Source organism: Peromyscus californicus, unplaced genomic scaffold (genome assembly GCF_007827085.1).
Source record: "Peromyscus californicus insignis strain IS unplaced genomic scaffold, ASM782708v3 Scaffold_9__1_contigs__length_137607984, whole genome shotgun sequence".
NCBI lineage: Eukaryota > Metazoa > Chordata > Mammalia > Rodentia > Cricetidae > Peromyscus > Peromyscus californicus.
Window position 1 is genome coordinate 78,733,825 of NW_026294617.1, and position 25,216 is coordinate 78,759,040.

A 25,216-nucleotide genomic window follows, 5' to 3' on the forward strand; every position below is an offset into this window, starting at 1 on the left:
TGAAGAAACACAATGACCATGGCAACTCTTATAAAGAAAAACATTTAATTGGGGTGGCTCACTTACAGTTCAGAGGTTCAGTCCATTATCATCATGGTGGGACATGGCAGCATGCAGGCAGACATGGTGCTGGAGAAGTAGGTGAGAGTCCTACATCTTGCAGGCAACAGGAAGTGGACTGAGACACCAGGCGGTATCCTGAGCATAGGAAACCTGAAATTCTGCCCCCACAGTGACACACTTCCTCCAACAAGGCCATACCTACTCCAACACAGCCACATCTCCTAATAGTGTCACTCCCTACGAGATTATGGGGGGCAATTACATTCAAATTACCACAGATGGTAAACATAGCAACAAAGAAGCATACTCTCACAGCACTTGAACTTTGTGTCTGTATACTCCTCAGGCAACTAAAATGAAGTATGTGGCTTCTCTGAAGTCATGCAGTTAAAGAATCACAGAAAAGGACATTTTCAGGGTCCTGTGACACTAGTTGCCTTAGATAAAAGCTGTGCTGCCCTAAGAAGATTGTTTTACTCAAGCATCGGGGTCTTCAGATCTGAGCATCCAAAGCTTCATTCATATTTACCCCTGATGTATGGAGAAATACTGGAGTTAGTTCGACCAGTCCCTTTCTCCATTTACTTGCTGTGTGACGTAAGTAAGCTATTCAATCTCTTTGTTCTTATTCCTCATCAGTAAATTGGGTGTCAGTAGCTCCCTAGCCTTTCGGGTTGATGTGAGACCTAAGTGAACTGGTAAAGGACAGACTTCTGCATTGTGTAGAATTGGCACTCAATGGGTCCCTGCTCTTGCTGAATTGTTCCTTCCCTATGTTTTCTGGAGAAAAACAATGATTTGGAGGGAGATAGGATCAGGACCATTCCAAGAAGAACCTTTGTGTCTAGAATGTTCTAGGTTTCACCAGATCAGAGGTGTCTTCTTCTTAGTCCTTGCTCTGTGAGACGTAGGAGAACTCTCTGTCTCCAGAGATGTTGAACTGGGTGGACTTGAAACCACATACCTTTCCATAGTCAACCCAATATTCCAAGTGTGGCCCGCATCAGCAGCACCTGGGAGCTGTTGCAAGAGCACATTCTTAGCCCCTCCAGGTCTACCGAACTGGAGTGGGCCCAGTGATCCCCACTCAATGGTCCCTCTAGGTGCCTCTGATACCCACTCAGGCTCACAGAGCCACGCAAAGCAGTTTCACTCAAGTCTGTGATGCCCCAGCAAAAGGGCAAAAGTTTAATCCAGATGGACATAAACTTCACCTGAGATCAGTTATGCCATATTCCTCTTTAAAAAAATGTTTAAAAGATAAAAAATGAAGGCAAAGGCATGGATTTCTACAGGTAAGAAGTCCTCATTCTGTTTGCCTTTATATTTTTACCTTTCGAAATCCCAAGCCTAGCATATGTCAAGATTTACGATAGCATCCTTTCCAGCTCGTTTCTGCTAGTCCCAGCAAGACAGTAACAGGAGAGAAGTTTCCTTTCTTTTTCTGTAGATTTAAAATGAAAAATTTCATGGAATAAAAGCCAAAGAAGACTTGAGAAACAGCGTCAGTAATATCTGGGGGCATCGAATGGTGCCTTTTATCTAGCTATCCTGATTCCTTGTTGTGTTTTCTTCCCACCCCTGCTCCCAGAATGGCTGTTCCATACATCTCATCTCTTGTCTCTCTTCGGTCCTCTGACAAACCCATACCTTCTCATCACCTTGGTCTCAGATGATTGTCTGACTTCATCCTTCATGGAGAAAATGGAAATGACCAGACAGGCACTCCTTTACCTCCTCATTTCCCAGCTGCCACATTCATGGGTGCCCTTTCTCTGACCTCAGACTAGACATCTGGGTACAGATTTGCCCAGCATTATCAAGGTCATTTCCACATGCTCCCCATCTGTCTCATCTCCCAGCTCATGCACACTTCCTCTAGCTGGCCCCATCAATCTTCCCTGTACCTCTATTTCCCCCAATCAGCACACAGACCAGGCATCAGGATTTTCCATCTTAAAGAGAAAAACTGTCTCTCAGCCTCACACCTGCTCTGGCTGTCCACCCCATCTTGCTCTTTCCATCCTCAGCAAACCTATTGCAAGGCTGGTCTGCAGGGATTGATCTGATGGGTCGGTGTCCTGGGGGTTCTGAACACAGAGTGGACCTAGCACATCTGTCCATTCCTGGGTAAGCTACTTTCTTACTGTGTGGCCTTGGGTGAGCTTCTTCTCTTCTTTGTGCCTGGTCTCCTGATCTGGGAACCATCTCTGAGCCAATACTACAGGATCGTGTGGGAAATATGCAAACTGAGTCTGTTCTTGCTTCTTTCTTCTTCCTTTACTTGCCTTTACAACAGCTCTCAATACAGATGCCCTATGACCTCCTGGAAATACTTCCTCCTTGGTTTCCATGACAGCATGGTCTTCTTTCCTGTTCCTTCCCTCCTCACCACGACATGGGCCCCAGCTCTTGGGGCCAGCCTCGGCTTCTCTACACCTGAGGTAGCAGTTAACATCCTGTAGCCAGGGAACTCGCCTCTGGCACAAGGACCCAGCACATCATTCCTGTCCTATGTTTGACGATGGATTCTTTCCTTTGCCAAAAGGCTTCAGGCTCCAGGAGCAGAAGGTAACAGCACTGGGACCATCACTCTTTGCAGTGACTGTCATACCTTTCATAAAGCACCATAAGGTGTGGGAGGGTGAGTCAAGTAAATAACAGACAGGGCTGGGCATGGTGCCTCATGCCTGTGATCACAGGGGTCTACCATGAGTTTAAGGCCAGCCTGAACCCTGTCTCAAAAAAAAAAAGAATGAAATTCATTCTTTTAAATCAAGCACTATGTAGTGTAGGAAGGAGCATCCTGGAGACCCCAGAATAGCCTCAGTCAAATGCCCTTAAAGTTTGGGACATTTCCAGACAGGTCCTGATGGAAAGCACTGTGGAGGGAGAGTCGGGTGAGGAATCACTTCAAGCAAGAAGCTGGTCTTTGATTTTAGCTTCTACCTGTCCAGAGAATCCATTTCCCATCCCTTTCTCCTTTTCTTCGAAGACAGGATATGTCTTGGTGACTGTCTTTTCAGTTAAAAAGATGCCACAGTCAATGGGAAAGTCTCGCTGTCCTCCTATTGGCTTGAGGCCAGGTGACCTTCATCTAATATCTTTAATGCAAGCTTGTGGAAATTTAGCAAAAGTCAGCCAAGGCCCTCTCCTTGCTGCCACAGACACCTTCATTTGGGGGCGAGCTCTGTGGGGCTCCGCTGCAGAGGAGCTCCACCTGGTGCTTATTAAGTCAGCCCCCTCAAAAGGACAGTGCATGAGGAATATGGGAGGTGGGCTTGCCAATCACTGCCAGACCAGAGCTTGTGACCTAGGCTTCATCTGGGAGCAGAACAGAAGGGAGAGAAGGAAATCAGACCCTCCAGAACATCCTTTATGCAGAGAAATTCCCCACTGAGGTCTGAGGAGAAAGGGCCTTCTTCAGTTAGCTGGGCCTTTCTGAGCAGCCCTTGCGGAGCTATAGTATCAAGGCTGTTCCGCAGGTCAGGCTTTGCCTGAAGGCATGGGCAGAGGAACTCCTGTGTGTTGTGATAAGGACATCCTCCACCAGCATCCCAACACTGCTGCAGCAGTGCCCTAAGTAAGAATGAGAAGCCGCTTTCCATGGCAACCGCTTTCTGAATGCCAGCCAGGTGCCAGATGAACCCACAAGGCTCTTCTGAGTGCTAGCTGTAACAGTGCACTTATGTTACTGCTGCTCTCCGCTGTCACTTCCCCTGCTAAGTGTACAGTATTTTGAAGCATTAAGATTCAGTGTTTGAGGCCTTGCTGAGACAGCTAATCATCCTATGTAAAGAGTGTGGCTATTTCAAAGAAAAGACTTAGAGGCTTTGGGAAGGAGCTATTGGCAGCCGAGGAGATAACTCAGAAGAGTGCTTGCTGGGCATACACAAGGACCTGAGCTCAGATATTCAACACCCACATAAAAAGCCAAGCAAGGCTGTGCATAGCTGTAATCCTAGCACTGAGGTGGTGGAGGTCGGAGGATCCCTATTGCCCAATCTGTGAGCTCCAGGTTCTGTGAGAGACCCTGTCTCAAAGAACCAGGTAAATGACAATAGAGGAAGACATCCAACACTGACTTCAGCCTTGCATAGTAGCATGAACGTGTGTGCACACTCCTACACAAATGTGCACACACATGAACATGTACACACATACCTTAAATGCGCACACATGAGCTGTTGTGTGCTGGGAATGACTACAGGTTTTAGAATCTATGTGGGTGGGCTGCTTCTGGGTGGGGGGGAGCTGCTCAAAGGATAACACTTTACCTTTAGGTCTTTTACTAGTGACTTTTCTCTTCTTTGTGACCTGATATTTGATAAGAGACAACTTAAGGGAGGAAGGATTTATTCTGGCTCACAGTTCGAGGGAACAGAGTCCACTGTAGCGAGAGCTGCACTTATCTGTGGGTATAAGGGTGGGTATTTAGAATGCAGTTAGAAATTATATTGAATAAATTAGGGAAACGGAAGTAATAGGCTCTCCTCTAGAATCGATGACTTCCTTAGCTATGGTTGGTTGGTTAGGTTAGTCAACATGGCCAGGAAGGCACGATGGCAGGTAGGATGACTGCAGGAACCCATGCCAGGGCTTGCTCACATCTCAGTATACCAGTGGAGAGGGAAGAATACTGGTACTCAGCCGGCTTTCCCCTTTTTAATTCAAGGACCCCAATCCATGAGATGATGTCATCCACATTAAAAGCTGATCTAACCCCCTTCAGTTAATTCTCTCTGGAAACACACTCATAAATACTTCCAAAAGTGTACTTTCTTAATGCCATTGGTGTTCTTAACCCAATCAAATTGGCAAATGAACCTTCCATCACAGGTGTTCAATTCTGCCCAGATCAGTAAGGAGGCTGGGAGGTCTCAACATGGTCATGCCTGGTGGTCTTCTCTTTGATCTTTCTCTCCCACCTGGAAAGATGGGAACAGGATCTTTGGGATTTGTCTCAGAGGATAGTCTGGTATGGACTCAAACACTGAAGGAATAATGTGTCGTCTGCATTTTGACCAGTTGGGGATCTCTGAAGTAGTCTCCACCTGTTGGAAAAAAAATTTCTTTGATGAGTGAGAGCTACCTTTATCTGTGGGCATAAGGATAAGTATTTAGAATACAGCTAGAAATTGTATCTAATGGTTTAGGGAAATGGAAGTAATAGGCTCTGCTCTAGGATCTAGGACTTTAGCTCTTGGTGGTTGGTTAGCTTTACACTATTACACATGAATTCCTTCCTATTGAGTGGGCCTTCAGTCCATCTAGACAGCTGTTGGCTACCCCCAAGATAAAGGTGTCATGATTGCACCACTGGAGACATCTTGCTGGGTGGGTCATAGGCTTTGCGACTGGGAAGGAATACTGATGGCTTTTCTCCCTTGGTAGCTTGCATAGCATTTTCCAATGCTCTGAGGGCTAGCTCTCAGGAAGGAGGCTTCCAGGTTAGTTCCAGCTTGATCCTTCCAAGTCCTGTGTCCAAAGTGTGTGGTGTCTTTAGCAATAGGGTCTCACATTCTTTTCTGGCTTCAGGGGCAATGAAAACTAACTATACTTTTTTGTAGTACCTTGGACTCCCATGACCAAGAATCAAAGGGAGGTTTCTCATGCCTAACACAAGGGTTTTGGTGAATCTATGGCTGTTGGAATATTATCATCCCATGTGTGTATCCTGCGGGGTGGTGTGTGTGTGTGTGTTTAAGTAAGCTTATAGACTAATGTTCTCTATGACTTTAAAAATATTCTTAGTGATATTTCTCTTTCCTTCCTCCCTCTCCCTTTGTTTTACCCTCCCTCCTCTTCCCCCTTTAAAGTGCTCCCCATTTTTCCCATTTCCTGCTTCTTAGCACCTGTTTCACTGTGAAATACAATTGTAACATTTAAGGAAATGCTGAAAAGAAAAAAACCCAAAGTCATTCATGGATTACTCACTGGAAGTATTTTCTTTTTGTTTCTTCCCTTTTAAAGCCAACTACAAATAATTTAAATAGTTGTTAATACTGGGGAAACCCTTTTATAGTCTGCTTTTCCTATTGAACGTTTGTGTTAATAAAACTAAATTTGAAAGTCATTGCACAATTAAGGAATTGTTGCTTAATGCTGCAACAGTCATAACCCTATATGGGAATATGTCTTTGTACTCCTACCCAGTTAGAAAATGCCATATTAGGCCACGTGTATTAGCTACTTTTGACATCACTCTGATGAAACTCTTGATGGAAGCAACATAAAGAAGACGATATTTCTTCTTGGCTCATAGTTTCCATCATGGCATGGAAGGCATGATGGCTGGTACGGCTTGGTCCATGGGAGTGGGAACTTAGAATGTAGCATGTTCACACCTTGAAGGAAAAGAAGAAGAGAACTTTTAAAGGCCTTCCCCAGTGAGCCACCAGCCAGGCTTCACAGCCTCCCCAAACAGAAAACCAACTGTGGTCGACATGTTCAAGCACACGACCCTGCGGAAGACACTTAGATCCAAACCATAACGACACTGCTCTTCCGGAAAACTTGTTCTCGAGACCTGATGGGATCCACCCTTCTGCTTTTTAGAAAGCAGTTCTACTCAACCCAGTGTCTAGTTGAATATGAGCTCCATGTGGGTTCAAGTAACATGCATGACGTGGGTACTCGGTAGTGTTTGTACATAGTACCTAAGACAGTACTTCCCAACTTGACATCCGGGCTTTCACCAGAAGAGTTCTGTAGTCAAGCAAATCTGGAAATGCTGAGTGACATTAGGATTGGCCATGTGACACTGACAAGGGCTAGGAGTTTTTGTTTGAGTTTCTGTTGCTGTTCTGTTTGTTTGAGACAGGGCCTGCTGTGTAAGTTCAGCCCACCCTTAAACTTACCATCCTTCCTCCATTCCTTGCCGCTCTGTAGTCCTGGCTGTGGCACTCATTATGAACATTAGTGCTCAAGGCTGGAAGAGTTCTACAGGGGTAAAGAAACCACTGTGATGAGCCTAATGTTATAAAAAACGCAATCCTTTAAAGTTATACTAGTTAGTACCCATCAGGACACCGTAGGCATAGGAAAGAATAGCAACCATTGTTCCACATGCAGGAAGAAGGGAAGCTGAGATATGTTTACCCTACATATGAGTTTTATTGGCAGAGTCACAACATTCTGGCCTGGAGGAGGAGAGCAGGTCTTCAGGTCTCAGGAAGAGCTTCGTTAGCCAAGATCGCCACCATGAGTAGCATGCCAGGGTCCTGAAGAGAAAGCGCTTTCCATGCCCTCAGTTTCCCCCAAATTAGAAGAATTAGAGCTTTGAACCACTCCCTGGAAGGGAGAGTTGAACCTTTCATTTCTAGGAAATCAAAAGGGTTGTTTGCTCTGATCGGCTTTCAAGGGAGCAAGTTCCGGACCATGGGACCCCACCTATATCCTAGAAGTTAGGAAGAGACTGGTAAAATCTAGCTATAGCTGGGCATAGTGATACAAACCTTAAATCTCAGCACTTGGGAGGCAGAAGCAAAGCCATGTCCATGAGTTTCAGGCCATCCTGGTTTCTACAGTGAGCCCCCTGACAGTCAGGACTACAGAGAGACCCTGTCTCAAAGACAACAAGGAAAAAATCGAGCTGTAACTCCAGGCCATCTTGGATCCGAGCAGTATGGAGGTAGGCAGGCCTCGCTCACAGCAGCAGAAGGGGAGGAGGAGGGAACCCAGTTATGTGAGAGCGGCAGGGTCACAGCACCCATTGCTTATCAACTCTCTGAAGACAGCTGTAGAGGTGTGTGCCTTGATTTCTGGGAGAGAGAAAGGAGCAGCCAGAGAGTCTTCAACGTAATAATCATTAGAAAAATAAAAAGCATATATTACTGTAGAAATCCCAGGGCAGAATTGAGGGCCTGGTCTGACGTCCAAATGACATGGGCACCGGCTGAGCAGGTGCCCGGGAGGCCACAGGGATTGGTATTTCCTTCCCAGGAATCCCAGCACATTTCGTATTCAAAGCTGTCACTCTTTTCAGACCTCCCCTTCTCTAGCAAGTCCTTGCTGCTGAGCCCCGTTTGTTGCATGTGGCTTTCTTTCCCTAGTAAACCAGTGGAGATTCCTCTGGTGGCACTGGTGGCTCACCTCAGATGATTTACTAGATAAACATGGCTGTTAGTTTGACCACTCTCTCGTTATTATAATTGCTAATTAGTTCCTCTTTACAGGAAGTGGCTATCACCCTAGTTTATGGGTGTTCATCTGATTTGCCTGAAACCTCACATTGACTTACTCATGGATGCAGAGAGGACACTCAGAGCTGGCTACTGCCACTTGTGTGGACACTGAAGACACACACAGCTAGAGCAGGAGTCTGGTATTTGACAGCCCCTGGATCAAAATGTCCAAGACACGGAATGGAAGTACTGGGCGGGGGTAGCTTCAGAGTACTGTGACAGCAGTTGGCCAGGACTAAATCAGGACCTCTAGAAATTTCCCTCCCTTCCCACTCTCCCTCCCTTCTGTGCTGATTCCACTACCCCACCGTCTGGAACTCTTTCTTCTGAGATAGCCTTTAACATCAATGTCTGGTTCTCAGGCTCCAAGACGGTCATCAGTGTGACCCCCACTCTATGGCAGCTGAGCATTTGAGTGTTTGTCAGATACACTTAGGAATAACAGTGGGACTCTAGGGAAGAAGATGAAAGGTAGATGTTACCGCTGAGAGGATGCAGAATTAATTGAACGATAGTAGTTGACTATAGCTTGGTGAGGTTAAATGAGATGAAATAGGGTCCTGGCAATTTTGTGCCCTTACAGAAAGCAGCACTGCCCAGAGAGGGCGTGCCTATGACAGACATCCTCTGACTTTCAGGGGCACTGCTACAAACATTCAGACACCAGGAAAAACCTTTCTGGGATCAATGGGATGGCTCATGTGGATAAAGGCACATGCTACCAAGCCTGATGACCCAAGTTCAGTGTCCAGGACCCACATGGCGGAAAGAGAGAACTGGTTTCCATAAATTGTCCTCTGACCACCACCTCTGCATGTGCACACACACACACACACACACAAATAAATATGATCTAAAATTAATAAAGAAATAAGCCTTTTTGATTTCTCATAAAGTAAAAATCCCCCCCCCCAAACAAACACTGGTGAATCTTGACCATGACATGGTCAAGGTCCCCTTCCCCCCCAAAAAAAACCCCAAATACCAGTGAATCTTGACCATGCCATGTCATATTTCATGTCCTCACGTCTCATTTCTCCTCGAGATGTAGAAGTCAAATCATCTTAACAGTATGCATGACGTGCTCTGAGAGCAACGGGAGAGGGAGACATGGACATTGCTATTTCTCTTTGGACATCTTTTTCCAAGAGTATTGTGTAATCCCGTGTTGGTCAGTTTCTCCAGGTCTCATATTTTCATCTGTCAGAAAGACAGTGAGTGGCCCTCGCTGTGTGCAGGCTTTCCCTGTGAGAGCTCTACGGAGTGCAAACCACTGACCCGGGCATCTGTTCACAGCTTCATGGGAGCATGAGATTGAGAGCTGATGGTTTACATCCTATGTAAGAGAGACATCAAACTTCAAGGAGCGAGGCAGAGGCGTGTAAGATGGTGAACGAGGGATGTGGGGTAGCACGGGGAAGTGCAAGAGACCACCATAGCAATAATGCTGATGGCTACACATACCCCTCTTGCATGGACAAGGCATATCTACATGTTGTCCTTTGGAGAAAGGAGAACCGAGCAAAGGCACCAAGACCCCTGTACCTTGAACTTCAAAATGAGCAGGAGTTTGGACAACACTTTCCCGAATGCCCACCGTTTATTTACCATAGATTCAGGTTTCAGTCATATCAGAGAAGCAGCATGACATTTTGCTTCTTGTGGTCGATCGTTGTTCATGTCAACGGCCTTTTGATGTCCTGCTGCCCCACAATCACAACCTTTAATGTTAAGCTCCTCCTGTGTGTTAGCGTTCTCAGAGCACTGCATACATTATTGATTTAACCAATGTTTGTGGAGCAGCTTCTAGGAGTTTTACATATATTATTTATTTATTTAGCAAACATTCATTGAACATTTATTATTGTACCTGGCACCACAGAGCCTAGGGAGGCAATCATGACTGAAGAATGAGGCCCAATATTTAGGAACAGACTAGGGAAAGGAGACAGATAAACAAATACACAACTACTGTACACTATGCTAACTGCCACCACAGGCTGATCTCAGAACCTTAGAGGATTCTTGGTTATGACAGTGGTACGGTGTGGTTAGAGAGACTGTTTAGAGGAAGTGGCCTCGAATCTGAGTGTGGATTGCCAAGCAAGGGAAGTGGGAAGAACATATAGGCAAAAGGAAAAGCCTGTGAGGTAGAGTAAGAGTGGAAGAAGAGAGAAGTGTGTGTGTGAGTGTGTGTGTGTGTGTGTGTGTGTGTGTGTGTGTGTGCTCACGCACACACACATGCACCAGGAACAGCAGTCAGGGAGGTCACCCCAAGCCAGGTGTGATCAGAGAGGTCACCCCAAGCCAGGTGTGATCAGTCAGACAGGTCACCCCAAGCCAGGTGTGATCCGTCAGGGAGGTCACCCCAAACCAGGTGTGATCTTCTCAACAAGGCAAGGTGGGTTCTCCCATCCTCATTTTTCACCTGAGTGAGTTAAGGCTTAAAGTGGCAGGAGAAAGCAAAAGAGGACACTTGGAAGGGTAATTAGACAACATGAAATCACATCGTTCTCAGAAAGATTTGCTAAGGAGAAAAGGGAAGTTGCTGTCTAGAGCCTGTCAGGACTCTGTTCAGCCCACGGTTTCCTTCCTGGCCACTCTCTCCCAGCGGTCAGCAATTTCATGTTTCCATGATCACTGCTTAATACAGCATACACAGAGGAAATACAGCATAGTTTGGGTCTATCGGCCTCCAGAACCTGTTCTTTCTTTAATTTGGAAAACACAGTGTGGTTTTATCGTCAGTGAAATTGTTCAGGGCACTGGGGAAGCCAGGTGCTTGGGCTTAGCCAGGAGGCAATCACCTCGGGCAGGTTCCTGGGTAGCAAAAGCTACTTCCCAGCAGTCCCTGGGAGTCCAAACCCCAGAGCCGGTTCTGCAGCCTTTCTGTAAAGCGCTTGAGGAGGGAAACACTACAGCGCTACAGCGTTGGTGGAGCGTAGTCAGTGTGAGAAAGGCACTCTGCTGGTCAAAGTGGCAAGACCTGGCAGCTTTTGAAGGACCAAAAGAACTTGCCTCTGAGAGTTCTCCTAAAATGCAAGATAAGACTTAAAACTTTGACCAAAAGTAAAAACTGCCTATGCTTTCGTGTATTTGCCAATGAATAGATCAGTGAAACAGTTTCACAGATGTAACAAACACTTTATTATCCAATACCAATAAATGTCACTTACTCTTTCCCCCTGTGCTCCCACACCTAGCTAGGCAAGAAAGCATCCCTCCCCTGAGCGGCACCCCCAGGCTTCACTTACCTTAATAAACCCTTTGTCTGAAGAAAAGCACTGTTTCCCAAGGCAGAAAGCGTGAGCCCTACATTTAATACACGTGGCCTATCTGCCAGCTTCACGGTTTTCTACCCTCAAGGCAAAAACACTCGTGAGGAACAGAATTGCAAGATGGTAGCTTTCATGGCTCCCTAAAGGCGTCACACTGTGGAGTGCTCAGCTTATCAGGGATCCCAGAGTGCCTGGTGCTGCACCCCTGGGCTGAGGGACAAGGCTGATGTCTAATCACCGCCTGGGGCTGCTGGCAGCAGCACGCTGAATTAGGGAGAACACGTGTGCTCACTTGAGTGGGGGGAAAATAACTTCTATGTAATTTATAGCACATGGTTTGCTTGGGAATGGGCTCTTGCTGTGAAAATTCTATTGAGTGCAAACCGCTGACCTGGCACACTGTTCTAACGGCCCCAGGGGAGCCTGAGTTTGAGAGGTGATGCCTCCGATCCAGTCTGAGATGTCAAACCTGGACTAACTTAAGGGGAGGTGTGTAGGATGGGGAGGGCAGCATCTGATGGTCCCACATTTTACAGCATTAGAGACTTTCCTGCTTGATTCCTAGCCTTCTTCCCCACCTCCCCTCTGCAGCAGAACTCTGTTGAGGCGTAGCGGACGAGGACAGAGCCTGTATTTAAGATGCATGGGGTTATTTGATATTCACTGTGAAATGACAGTGTGTAGAGTTAACTAGTCCATCTTTCACTCCAGCTAGCAGTTTTGTTTGTGTGTATGCCTGTGTAAACAGGTCAATATGTGTATATATGTGTGTGTATGTGTGTGTGTGTGTATGTTTATAGATGTGTGAGAGTATCTTTATGTGTGCATGTGCCTATGCGCGTGCTCTGTGTGTGTGTGTGTGTGTGTGTGTGTGTGTGTGTGTGTGTGTGTGAGATGAAAACATTGTCTACTCTCTCATCAGGTTTTGAATGTCTGATATCATTAGCTATAACTGTATCAGGTCCCTAGAACACATCCACTTCGTATGTAAAAGCTGACACCCTATGACCAATATCTCCCCATTCACCTACCACTAGCCCCTGACGGTCCCCACCACCTCTCTGCTTCTAAGATTTCGCACGCAGCTGAGCTCCTATTACTTGTCTTTCTTTGTCTATATTATATCACCTAGGATAATGTCTTCCAGGTTCATTCTTGTCACAAACGGTAGGTTTTCCTTCTTCTTAAGACTGAATAATACTCCATGGTGTTTTTGTGCCCCAACGTCTTCATGCATTAAACTGTTGATGAACACTCAGTGTTTCTGTGTGGGAGCTCTTCCAAACAGCATCACAATAGGTGTGGGTATACAGGCACCTTCTCAAGATGCTATGGCTTCCTTTGGGTTCATGCTCAGATGTGTGGTTGACGGATTATAGGGTAGTTGCATTGGTGATTTGGGAGGACTTTCCATGCAGCTTCCCACAATGGCTGGAGCAGTCAATGCACATCGCCATCAACAATGGACAGGGGTCCCACTTTCTCCATACCCTTGTTAGTCCTTTTGACTCTTTGTCTGTCTGATAAAGGCTTTCCTAAGAAGTGGAGGAACTAGCTCACTGAGGTCTAGATTTGTATTTCAGCCAGGCATGGAGGCTCACACCTATAATTCCAGTACTCAGGAGGCTGAGGCAAGAGAATCTGACATCAAGGCCAGCATATGCTACAAGACAGATCTTGTCTCAAAAGGCAGGGGATGGGGTAGGGTACTTCCATGAGGATTATGACTGGACACCTTTCGTACACCTGTTGGTTGATCATTCGGCTTCTTTGCCTATCAAAAGTAGGTTACTGGGGAGTTGCTACTGACTTGTGTAAATTCCTTATGTGTTTTGGACATTAACCCTTATCAGGTATATAATTAGCAAATACTTCTTCCTTTCTGTGGGTTTTCTCTTTATTTTGTTGCTTCCTTCATGATACAGAAATTTTCTTTAGTTTGAGGTAGTCCCATTTGCTTAGTTTTGCTTTTTGCATCATATGTTTAATAATCATCACTAAAACATGTGGGATTTTTTTCTCTGTATTGTTTTCTGTCATTTTAGGCTTTCAGGTTTTACATTAAGATGCAAACCCCTTTAAAGTTCATTTTGAATGTATGAGGTAGGTGTTTCTGGATTGTGGTGGGACCAGCCCTCTTCCTGATAGTTACAGCCTTTTGTTCTCCTACTTAGGTCAAAACTCCTATAGAGGCATCTGTAGTTGGAATTTTCTTTAGGTCACCAACCAGCTCCCAAATAAAGACACAGAGATATATTATTAATTATGAGTGCTTGGCCTTAGATTAGGCTTGTCCCACTAGCTCTTTAATTTAACCTGTTTCTATTCATCTACATTTTGCCTCGGAGCTTTTTACCTTTCTTTCATTCTGTATGTCCTATGTTCCTGTTTCTTCTGTGTCTGGCTGGCTGGTCCCTGCTGTCTCCCTGGCATCTCCTTTTCTTTCTTCTAAACTCCTCCTAATTACTCTCCCTGTCTAGAAGTTCTGCTTATACCTCCTCCCTTGCTACTAGTTCAGCCTTTTATTAGACCAATCAGGTGCCTTAGGCAGGCAAGGTAAAACAGCATCACATCTTTACATAATTGTTTAAATGCAACACATCTTTACATAGTTAAACAAATACTTCACAACATAAATAAATGCAACACATCTTTACCTAGTTAAACAAATATAAACACATCTTTGCATAGTTAAGTAAATATTCCACAATAGGCATCGTTGTCCACAATGACTATCAAGTTAGTGTTGCTGTTGGAGAATATGAGGACCTTCCCATTCTACCACTTTGCTGATATCAATTACTCAGTCTCCTTTCTCTAGTTTACCACTCTACCATGCTCTTAGCAAGGTATTCCTCATTCACCTAGGTATCAATGGCTAATGAGATAAAAACATCATAGTCAATACTTCAACTGGGAACAAAACCAAAGACAGCTAGCTTTTTTTCTCATTTCTTTATTATCAACCAAAGAATAAAAGTTACTACAAGGTGGCAAAAGACTTGCAGGGCTCTGGGACCATTGACATCTTCCCTAACATCTGATGCTGCCCTTAGCCAGGTCTGGGGTGACCGTAGAAAAGATACTCCCAGCCCTTCTGTCTACCAACTCCCCATGCTCTGACTCACAGTGATGAACCCTTCGGAGAAAGCCACACAGAGAAGTCTAAATAGACTGTGAGGGACAGGACAGAAAATAGACAGCAGGGGACACTAAGAGGGAAAAGAGCAGAAAGAGTCTTCAGAGAGTTTCGGGGAGAGGAGTTTCAGGGAGGAAAAATGTTATAGAGATAGAAGTTGAGAAAAAGGAATTTTTTCAAGGAAGGCTTGCTATGCATTGCTCATATAATTCCTTTGAGTATTTTCCTAGCTGTTCCCTGGTTTCACGTACAGTTTTCTGCTCTGTTGAGATTTATTCTTTTTGCTTTGTTTTTGAGATGGGGTCTTGTTAAGTAAGTGCTTGGCCTGAAACTCTTTATGTCTCCCCGGCTGGCCTTGAACTTGTTACTCTACCTTGACTTTTCAAGTGCTGGGGTCACAAGCATAGGCTGTCACACTCAGTGATTAATGCTCATTTGACTGACTGAATGTCAACAACTGGATCACAAGATATCTGGAGTTTATGTGGCTACAATAAGACAAGTTATGTGGATCTAGAAAAACATCTCTTTATGAGGGGGCAGGAGTAGAGAGCAAGCTCATGGCCTACACATATGCTAGGCTAGCGTCTACCATTCAGTGATAGTTCTGGCACAAAAGCTGACTTTAAATGCCAGCATATATTTAGTTAACTGTTCAAATCAATCCTATCCAAGGTGGGTTTTTTCTCTTTTTTGTTCTTCCTTTCTTCCTTTTTTTTGAGGCGATGTTGTTACCAGAAATAAAAGGATGGAGTGTCATTGAGTTTAGCTATCTCATGGACATAATTTGATCCTGTAGTGGAAGGCTAGCTCAGTTCCACATTTCCAGATGTCTGGGTGAGTCAGACTACTTATGAAAATTTGACTTCTTTAGTTGCCCGCTGTCACCTCAGCCCCTGATTTCTTGAACGTCCACCTCAGCATGACTCAGTATGTCAGCCCCCATTCCCAGGTGCCCTGCTGGTGAGCAGGCCGCACAGTTCTGGGCTGTCCAGCCTGCCAGGAAAACCCATGTGCCTTGCTTCATAAGACAGCATTGACTTCACAGGTGGAGATCTCTGTTCCCTCTGTCTGTCTCTGCTCTCTGTCTCTCTGTCTCTCTGTCTCTCCTCTCTCATTCATTCTAGGTCACATTCGTTTTACAAAGAATCATTTGATTTACACACTCATTAAAGCACATATCTGTATGTTTGGGAGAGAGAAGGATGTTCTCACAGCAAAGGAAAAAACAAAACAAAAAGATTCTCCAAAGAAATATGTTCACTAATCTCTCCCTGCTCTGAGCCCTTTTTATATCCTTTGTCTAAGGGATGTGGCTGAGAATTATGGAAGTGAGTCAAAGATTCCCTTTTAAGCTCTGTGTAATGAACCAGCGCCTCTTTGGCATGCAGCATCTATTGTATATTGGAACTCTGGTTCAAGATTTAAATTTAACACCTTATTGCACAAAAGTAAAAAGATACAGTTCTTGCTCCTGAAAACCCCCTGAGATTAGAGGAGACTCAAATGCAGGAACAAATCGCTTTAACACAGCGTGATAATGTCCATCTGGAGAAGTATACTGGGTGCTTCTGTGAGGATACAGACACATTCCCACTGGCTTCCCTCACAAACTGCCTAGAGGGAGGAAACATGCACAGGAGAAAGGAGGCTGGGGCTTAGCTGTGGGGTGCTACTGGGAACAACGGATTACTAAATACCTGGGGGAAAAAACAGTTAAATTACAGAGTGGCAGCTATCCTCCTTAACTTGTTAAAGTGACTAGGAAAAAAACTGGAAAAAAAGGCTTATTTTAGTTTAATTATTAGTTTATGTGTATGTCTGTATGCGGTTATGTGCACTTGTGACTGCTGGTCCGTGTGGAATCCAGAAGAGGGCATCAGATGCCCTGGAGCTGGGATTACAGGAGGCTGTGAGCTGCCCAGCATGGATGATGAGGACCAGACTTGGGTCCTGTGTAACAGTACCACATACTTTAACCACTGAGCCATCTCTCCACCTCCTAAAGCTCCTTTGAAAGAGTCTGAGAAGCGGTCCAAAGAATCCTAGCAGGCAAATGTGAAAATAGTAAGCCTGTCTGGTCTGCCCTAAGGGATCCTAAAACAGGGCCAGTCTGGGTCTCGATGGTTCAGACATGCCCCACTACGCGGTTCTCAACTTCTTAAGCATTGGTGAAGGGCATCTGTGATGAGGAGAGGCCCTGGCCACATCATCTCTGTCTTCATTTCCCAGACGTTTTCGACCCAATCTCCACTCCCTACACATGCTTTATAATAAATAGTCCATTTCATATTCTTAGTCTCCAATTCCAACATAAAATGTAGTGTTATGAAACAGAAAAGGAAACAGTGAAAATGCCTGAGGACATGCTTGTTCTCCAAATAACAGTGAGCCTGGGAAGAAGGAAAGAGTGGCCTACAGTTAAGGCGTTGGTCGAAGTTGCTGCTGGGCCCGAGTCCTGGAGCTGCCTCAGTCGTCCGTCCAAACAGGCACAATCTACAGTACACACTGAGTGCTCAGGCCGGGGGGGCTACGCGCCTCACATTTAACAAGCTTATTCTCACGTCAGCTACCCCATCTTTGTGTCCCTTCAATGACATGGCCCAGAAATGAGTCCAGACTATGCCTCTCTTGATGACTCACACCTACAAGTCCTGCTCTTTTCAGTTTGGGGCATAAGCGGTGCCTTTAACTGGGGACCACTGCCCAGAGCAGGGAAGCCCAATTCCATGCAAGCAGCGATGCCGCTTTTGGCCCTGGTGTGGGTATTCCCAACCCCACTAGACTTTGACTTTGATAGCAGACTGTGGGAACTTCTGCCAGAAGGCTGGGATTGACTTTCATGAGCTAGTTGGAGGGTTTGCCTGCATAGAAAAGGACCACCAGCCCCTGTCATTCCAACCTCTCTTCTGAAGCCCCGGTCTGTCCGCTCCAGACACGGAGCTTTCTTGAGTGTCTCGGGTCAATGTCTGCCGGAACTGTTGAATTGGACTGAAAGATGAAAGTGTCGTTTTTCTGTCCTTGTTTCAAGTAAGATGCCTGTCTAAAGAGGGAAAGAAACTGAGAAGCATCACAAATGCAAAACTACCAGCGCTAACTCATTTCTATTCTCTCTCTGGGTCGTGAGAGGCAAAGCCAATAGGCCTCTAGACTAAGGGAAATTTGGAGAGGCTGTGTTTCCAGGCCCAGTTCTCAGACCCTAGTGGAACCTGCCTCGAAGTGTCTCTGGAAGAGTGTCCTCCTCCAATCCCCCCCTCCACCACTCAGGCCTTGAAGTGCGCATAGTTCAGATCCACAGCTGTCCTAGCTCTTGCTGTGGCCTTAGCCTCGTGTCAGAAGTAAAACGTCTTAATCAGAGTTACCATTGCTGTGATGAAACACCATGGCCAAAGAAACTTGGGGAGGAAAGGATTTAATTCAGCTTACACTTCCGCATCACTGTTCATCATCAAAGGAAGTCAGGACAGGAACTCAAACAGGGCAGGAACCTTGAAGCAGGAGCTGATGCAGAGGCTATGGAAGGGTGCTGCTTACTAACTTGCTCAGCCTGCTTTCTTATAGAACCCAGGACAACCTGCCCAGGGGTGGCCCCCCACAGAATGGTCCTTACCCATCAATCATTAATTGCCAGATCTTATGGAGGCATTTTCTCAATTGAGGTTCCCTCCTTTCAGATGACTCTAGCCTGTCTCAAGTTGACATGAAACTAGCCCATGCTAGTGTTACTATTCTTGGTTTGTTGATATTTTTGGTTTTTCAAGACAGGGTTTCTCTGTGTAGCCCTAGCTGTCCTGAAACCCACTTGTAGACCAGGATAGCCTCTAACTCACAGAGATCCAGCTAATTACTTGGTTATTATTATTATTATTATTATTATTATTATTATTATAATATATCTGTTAATATTTTTCCCTAAATCTATTTAGCAGTTGGTGTTTGTTTGTTTGTTTGTTTGCTTATTTTAACATGCTGCATAGGCATGTTATTTCATATTCTTTATCTAATGATTTCTGTATCCAAAGCCTTTTGATTTAAAATTTGATTGTTTCTATCAACACTACTAATAGTAATGTTTTCCTTGTATATTTTCTGACTTAAAAAAATATTATGAACTTCTACTTGTGGGAATTTTGTCAGCTGAAATTCTTCGAGGTCTGGGCTACACAGTGCATTTCTTCAGAGAACATTTACTTTTGCTTCTGTTGAGCATTGGAGTGTTGCCAACCAGGCCCTTACAGCTAATTGTTGCTTTAGGATTCTTTGGGACTGGAGGCACCAGAGAGGCCTGTCTCAAATGGGGTCATTGCATTTGGGGAAGGGATTCTCGATCATGTAAGTCTCCAGTCAGGGGCCTGAACTTTTGTCTCTGGCGTTCTGTACATTTCAAATATGCTGGAATCCATGGACGGCCACCACGTTCAGCCTCTCACTGGTCTGAATTCATGCTTTTGCTTTATCCTTTGTCTCCTCTTTCCAGCAAAACCAAGAACTCAAATTTACACACGTGTGGTTTAGGTTGGTTTTTCAATTCAGTGTTCTGAGTGCATTTAAGTGATGGTTGATTTTGTTTTTAAAGGGCTATTTAGTTCTCCTTACTACTGAAAACTTGGCTTGCATCTCCTACAATGTTCTTTTTCTCTTAGAGGGAAAACTTTATTTGGGGCCTCATTTCCAGAGGAAAACGTCCAAGAGGACTCAGTTTTAACAAGTCATCACCCACCACTATGATTAGGTCCTTCTCCAGGATCCATTTTTGATCGTAGCCAACCTGGGATCTCTTATTCCAAAGTTCCAGAACATTTTGTTATAATTCATAACACCAACAAGATTTCACATCACAATCTTAAGAACCACAGTTTTCCTTTATAGAGAAAGACAAGTGATAATTTCTACCATAAATGGCTCCAAAAGTTCAGAATGGTTTTGCTTCCCATAGTAGCACAGTATGAATATTTATTAATCCAATGTGCTTAAGAAACCGTGTGTTAGACACTCTGAAGGAAGCTGTCTGCAAGGCAAAACCTTTATTTAAACAAGCATTATAAAAATCACATGTAAATTATTAAATGCCATGCTCCATGAACCTGTATATCAGTGTGAACAAGCGCATAGGGGCAAGAAACAGCCGGGCATATTAAATGGTCCAAAGTAATTTGGAATGCTTGGGGAATAGAGGTAGGGAGCCCAAAATGGAGGGAAATGGAATAAAGAATCCACAATCTATGGAAACTCTTGAATTTATATATATAGGTGAACTTTGTAAACATTTAGGGCCGATATACAGTCTCTTCTTTCTATAGTCAAATAAATATTTTTATATTCACATCATATTCTTTTTTAAGATAAAAGCAAAATATTTGAAAGTACAGACATTTTAAACAGGAAAAAGAGAAATTTTAATTTCATGATAGCTCAGTAACCCATGCCTGGGTCTATGCCAGGATTCTGGCTGTAGTAGATCAGGGCGGCCCCAAAAAGCAGAAGTGGAATTTGGAGGTAGATATGGGAGGATTATAAGTAGATACAGAGACTTCTGGCATATGGTGTCAGACATGGAGTTCCTTCAAGGAGGACTTTGTAGGAGAAAGCTAAGTCCCAGAAGTTAGCCTGGGTAAGAGGAAAAGGACAGTGGCAAAACCTGAAATCATGAGGGAGGCTATGGGTTAACCTGGCCCCAGGGAAGAGGGAGAGACAAGATCCCATCCTGGAGGCTCAGAGAAACTTCTATGTGTTTGTTACAGATGCCCAGGCCCATGGAACAGGTCAACTTAAGATGACTGTTGCTCCTAGGGCAGGAAGTGTCTCCCTGTCTTGGGTCTCAGGACAGTTCTTAAAGTGATCAAGCAAAAATAACAAGGGAAGTCCCAGAGTATAGAGGCCTTCCTCTATACTCAAGGACACAGGTCTGCCTGTGGTGACTGTGGCTCCAGTAGGCCAGGCCTTCATGGGATGGGTCTGGCAGCCTGATTTTACACCCGGATTCTCATAAGCTTTACAAGGCCGTATCTGCAGGACTGTGCCCAGTTCTCAAATACGAGAATATAGGTCCCAGCAGGTAAGAGTGAGCTCTAGGAAGCCTTCCTTTGAGAAGACTGAATAATAAATGCCCCGTTGACTCCCAGCATATAAGTGTCTGTTTTCATGGAGGACAGTCTGGTATGCCTGACAGAATGAATGACAGGAGCCTCAGAACACACAGAACCTGAAACCATGCCCTATTTCAGAGCCTAGAGGAGCTGGACCCCTAAGACAGGGGTGTCACCTGGCAGAGAAAAGCTCCAAGGGAGTCAGCTGGGCTTTGTTGTGAGCTTTATTAATGAGCCAACATCAAACTGACCCCAGGGCGAGGTTCTCTGAGAGGTGACCTGTCCAAGTGCTTCTGTGTCTTTTTCGGCGACAGGCCTGGGTTCCCAGGAGGCAAGAAGAGGAATGAGAAGTCAGAAGAGCCACTGTGGCTTTGGGGGGTTGGCAAAGGTAACCTCTATCGGGCCGTATGTCGGTCCGAGACCCAGATCACAGGGACTGACAGCCTTGATGAGTGACGGACTGCCCTGCCCTTCCCTTCTCTCCTAGCTCCACCCCTGTGCACTAGTGGTACCCTGGTACCTGTCCCGTCGTCCACCTCTCACAGGTCTAGGCTTCTGAGGTCCGCCTCTCCTTCTCCCTTCACAATGTAAATTCATGAAGGAATGAGAAGGGAGGGCAGCTAGAGACTGGCCACCAGGGCCGGTGCCTGAGGCTGGGAGAGATTTCCAGGGGTTTTAGGTGGCTTTTGGATCGATGGCTGCTCTAAGAAGAGAACAAAGGCAGATAATGAGCAAACCAGTTTGGTGAGAACACAGGGTTCCAGGCAGAGAAAGGTGAGAAAACTGGCTTGGGGCACTTTGAGATGGTCTTAAACTCTAACCTCAGTTTGAACTCAGAGATAGCGAGAAGGGACAAAAATAAATATTAATTTTACAGCTTAGTGATAACAGCTAACATTTAAACTTTAGAAAGCTTAAGCTGTTTATTTGGCCACTCACAACAACCCTGTAGAAGGAGTGCTTCGTGTAGATGTGGGTATAGGATGACATCGGTGAGGCTCACCTCTAAGCCCCCTGCTCTTGGGGAGCCTTGGTTAGGAAGGAAACCAGCTTCTCTTGAAGAGTTGATGTAGGAGAAGGACAGCAGCACCCTCTCCCTGTTTCTTCAGTTCCAGCCACGATATACCTGACTCCTACAGCCATCCATGGCTGAGCCACGTTCCTACCTCCATCCATGGTCGAGCAACGTTCCTACCGCCATCCACGGTCGAGCAACGTTCCTACCGCCATCCATGGCTGAGCCACACTCCTACCTCCGTCCATGGCTGAGCCACGCTCCTACCTCCATCCACAGTCGAGCCATGTTCCTACCGCCATCCATGGCTGAGCCACACTCCTACCTCCATCCATGGCTGAGCCACACTCCTACCGCCATCCATGGTCGAGCAACGTTCCTACCGCCATCCATGGCTGAGCCACACTCCTACCTCCATCCATGGCTGAGCCACGCTCCCACCTCCATCCATGGCTGAGCCACGCTCCTACCTCCGTCCATGGCTGAGCCAGAGGGATGAGATGAAGAGAGCAAGGCAACATGCCAGGGACTGTGAGTAAACAGAAGGGCCTCCAGGACTCCAGTCAGTCAGGAGAAGGGGGTGCTTGTTCACAGGCAAACCTAAACTGTTTGGGGGTGTGGTGTGAGCACCTCTCTCCTAACCCCCAGACTGGAGAACTTACAATTAGGAGGCTGTTTGGGTTTACACGGCATAGATTGCTGATGGGCTACCTGGCCTTCCTAACAGTACAGGTCCTTCTTCAAGGGAGAGTCATAAAATATTTGGAATGTTTGTTTTTAAGCACAATGGAATCAGTTGTATTGCTGAAGGAATCTTCTGGAAATTTTTTTTTTCCCTCTGTGCGTTGAGAACAGGAAATACAGGAAGGACGAGTAATCAGCCTTGCATTGCCTTTTGTCTGGCTCTGGTCCCACGGTAGAAACTACCAGGACAATGGCATGTGTGCTAATGTGTGCTTCACAGCAATCAGGGGACAGTTGAAAACGGACCTGGCCTACCAAGGAGAAGAACAGCTCCACTGCCAATTCAAATATTGTCTAGGGAAAGGAATCGGCGTATGAATATTCTGGAATTTTCCGTTTGATAGTCCCTTTTCGGCTTTCCCCTCACAGTCCCAGACAAAAGATAGCCTGCCAAGGGGGATGAACATTGTTTTCAATCTGTGTACACCCGGGCATCCCTCCGTCGGTTACAACTGCGCAGAGCACGAGGCTGGCAAGTGTGGACAGAAGACTAGATTTACATCAAACACAATACAATAATTAAAATTAATGGTGGTGGTGTCTTCGACCAGAGTCTAACCTTGCTCTGATTTCCCAAGCAAGAATCCTCGGGGGGGTTACTCCACATTCGGCCTCAGCTTGCTTCCTGTCTCACACAGTTGGGGGGGGGGGCTGAATGAAGTATCAGTTGTCACTCTCATAACAGGAAGGGGAGGTACGTAAGGAATATACGACTGGCAAAGACAAGGTCAGAACAAATTCCAGGACTATCAAATCACAGAACCACATAACGATCTAAAAGGATTCCAAATTTTCTCTGTCTTTTATCTGATGTTACAAACGCTTTGTCATCCGTGTCTGCCCCCGGGCTTACCCTCCCCCCACCTCTGCATGTTCGTCTAGTGCTGAGGGAGCTGCCATCTCAAGCCAATGCCAGAGAGCTCTGAATAATGAGTCTAAATCCAACCCCCCAGAACTTTCAACCCGGGGCTGCATTTCTGCCAGGGTCATGGAGAACAAGCCCATATGGCATCTTTCAAGTATTAAAATGATCACAGCTAGTATTCACTCTTCTTTAAATTTAATCAGTTTGAGTCCTTCAGTAGTTCTTCAAAAGATGTATGTTCTAATGGGGCCATGTATGTGACAGGCTTCTGGATACCAAGAGGGCAAAGATTTGTTACAAGTCTTTTTCTGTCCTGCCAGCCGGCTCCCAAATAATGACATGGAGACTTCTTTTTTTTTTTTTTTTTTTTTTTTGGTTTTTCGAGACAGGGTTTCTCTGTGTAGCTTTGCGCCTTTCCTGGGACTCACTTGGTAGCCCAGGCTGGCCTCAAACTCACAGAGCTCCGCCTGCTTATGCCTCCCGAGTGCTAGGATTAAAGGCGTGCACCACCACCGCCCGGCGACATGGAGACTTCTTATTATGAAAGCTCAGCCTATAGCTCAGGCTTGTTCCTAACTAGCTCTTATAACTTAAATTAAACCATATTTTTACTAATCTATGTTCTACCACGTGGCTTTCACCTTTCTCCCATTCTGTGTGTCCAACTCATTCTGCCTCTCCATGGAGTCTTTCATGTACCAAGATTCATCTCCTACTTCCTCTCTTTGCCCAGAAGTCCCATTTACACCTCCTGCCCAGCTATTGGCCATTCAGCTCTTTATTACACCAATCACAGCAATAGATCTTCACACAGTGTACAAATGCCCCACAACAAAGGTTAAGGACTAAAAGAGAGAAGCCAGGGAAGCTGACTACAAATACTCTACCATGCACAGGATTGTTGCCCCCAGCAACAGAAACTCATCCAGCCCAAGTAATCCATAGTGTCAAGGTTGGGAAACCCCATTCTAACTATGTGTGTGCCAATCAGAATTCTCAGTGTGTGCCCAAAATGTTCACAAAGAGTGTCGGTGGGCATTGCCATCACACCAGTGCTACCTTTGTTTTAAATTAGCCTAAGATTCTAGCAGTTTTGAGTTGCAGCCAGTTAAGGCACTGCTTCTCTTTTTGCTGACCCACAGCTGACATCCATAGGGTGTCATGTGAGCCTACATGCTCACATTTATCATGGCTGGAACCCTGCCCTGGGAGCCCTGAGGCTACCTTGAAATCTTTTCCAGCACAATATTCTGGGTCACCACTATCCATCACTCAGGTAGTTGTTGGAAATCTGTGTCCTGGCCATGTCTCCCTCCCTAGATCTGTGATGTTGGGAGGCAAGTCACAATGCAATCGTGGGGCCTGTGCACCGGAACGCCCCACGATACTGTGCTCTGATTCTTGGGGGGAGCTAGAGAGAACAGGGGACACATAAATAAATATCAGTCAAATGTCACGCATACTATTCCCTAACATCACCTTGCTAAACACAAAACCTGGCCAGCCACCACTATTAAAGCCATGTGGACAGAGCAGGACGTCTCTCACCTTCCTGGACACTCAGGTCCTACTGAACAGTGCCTCCTCTCCCAAGTGCACACTCAGGTCCCACTGAACAGTGCCTCCTCCCCCAAGTGCACACTCAGGTCCTACTGAACAGTGCCTCCTCCCCCAAGTGCACACTCAGGTCCCACTGAACATGCCTCCTCTCCCAAGTGCACACTCAGGTCCTACTGAACAGTGCCTCCTCTCCCAAGTGCATACTCAGGTCCCACTGGACAGTGCCTCCTCCCCCAAGTGCACACTCAGGTCCCACTGAACGTGCCTCCTCCCCCAAGTG

General features: G+C 45.7%; 1 protein-coding gene and 1 long non-coding RNA gene across 2 annotated transcripts in view; one reads left to right on the forward strand and one right to left on the reverse strand.

Moving 5' to 3' along the window:
• The window catches only part of Vtcn1 (V-set domain containing T cell activation inhibitor 1), a 91,661-nt gene that overhangs the window by 30,993 nt on the left and 35,452 nt on the right, over positions 1-25,216 (forward strand). The gene's annotated exons all lie outside the window — the stretch shown is intronic.
• LOC128106193 (uncharacterized) lies at positions 4,387-8,571 on the reverse strand. The gene is made up of 3 exons (XR_008216624.1): positions 6,924-8,571; positions 6,216-6,410; positions 4,387-5,117 (listed from the first exon to the last, which is right to left on the reverse strand). It is a non-coding gene; the product is annotated as an uncharacterized LOC128106193 (long non-coding RNA).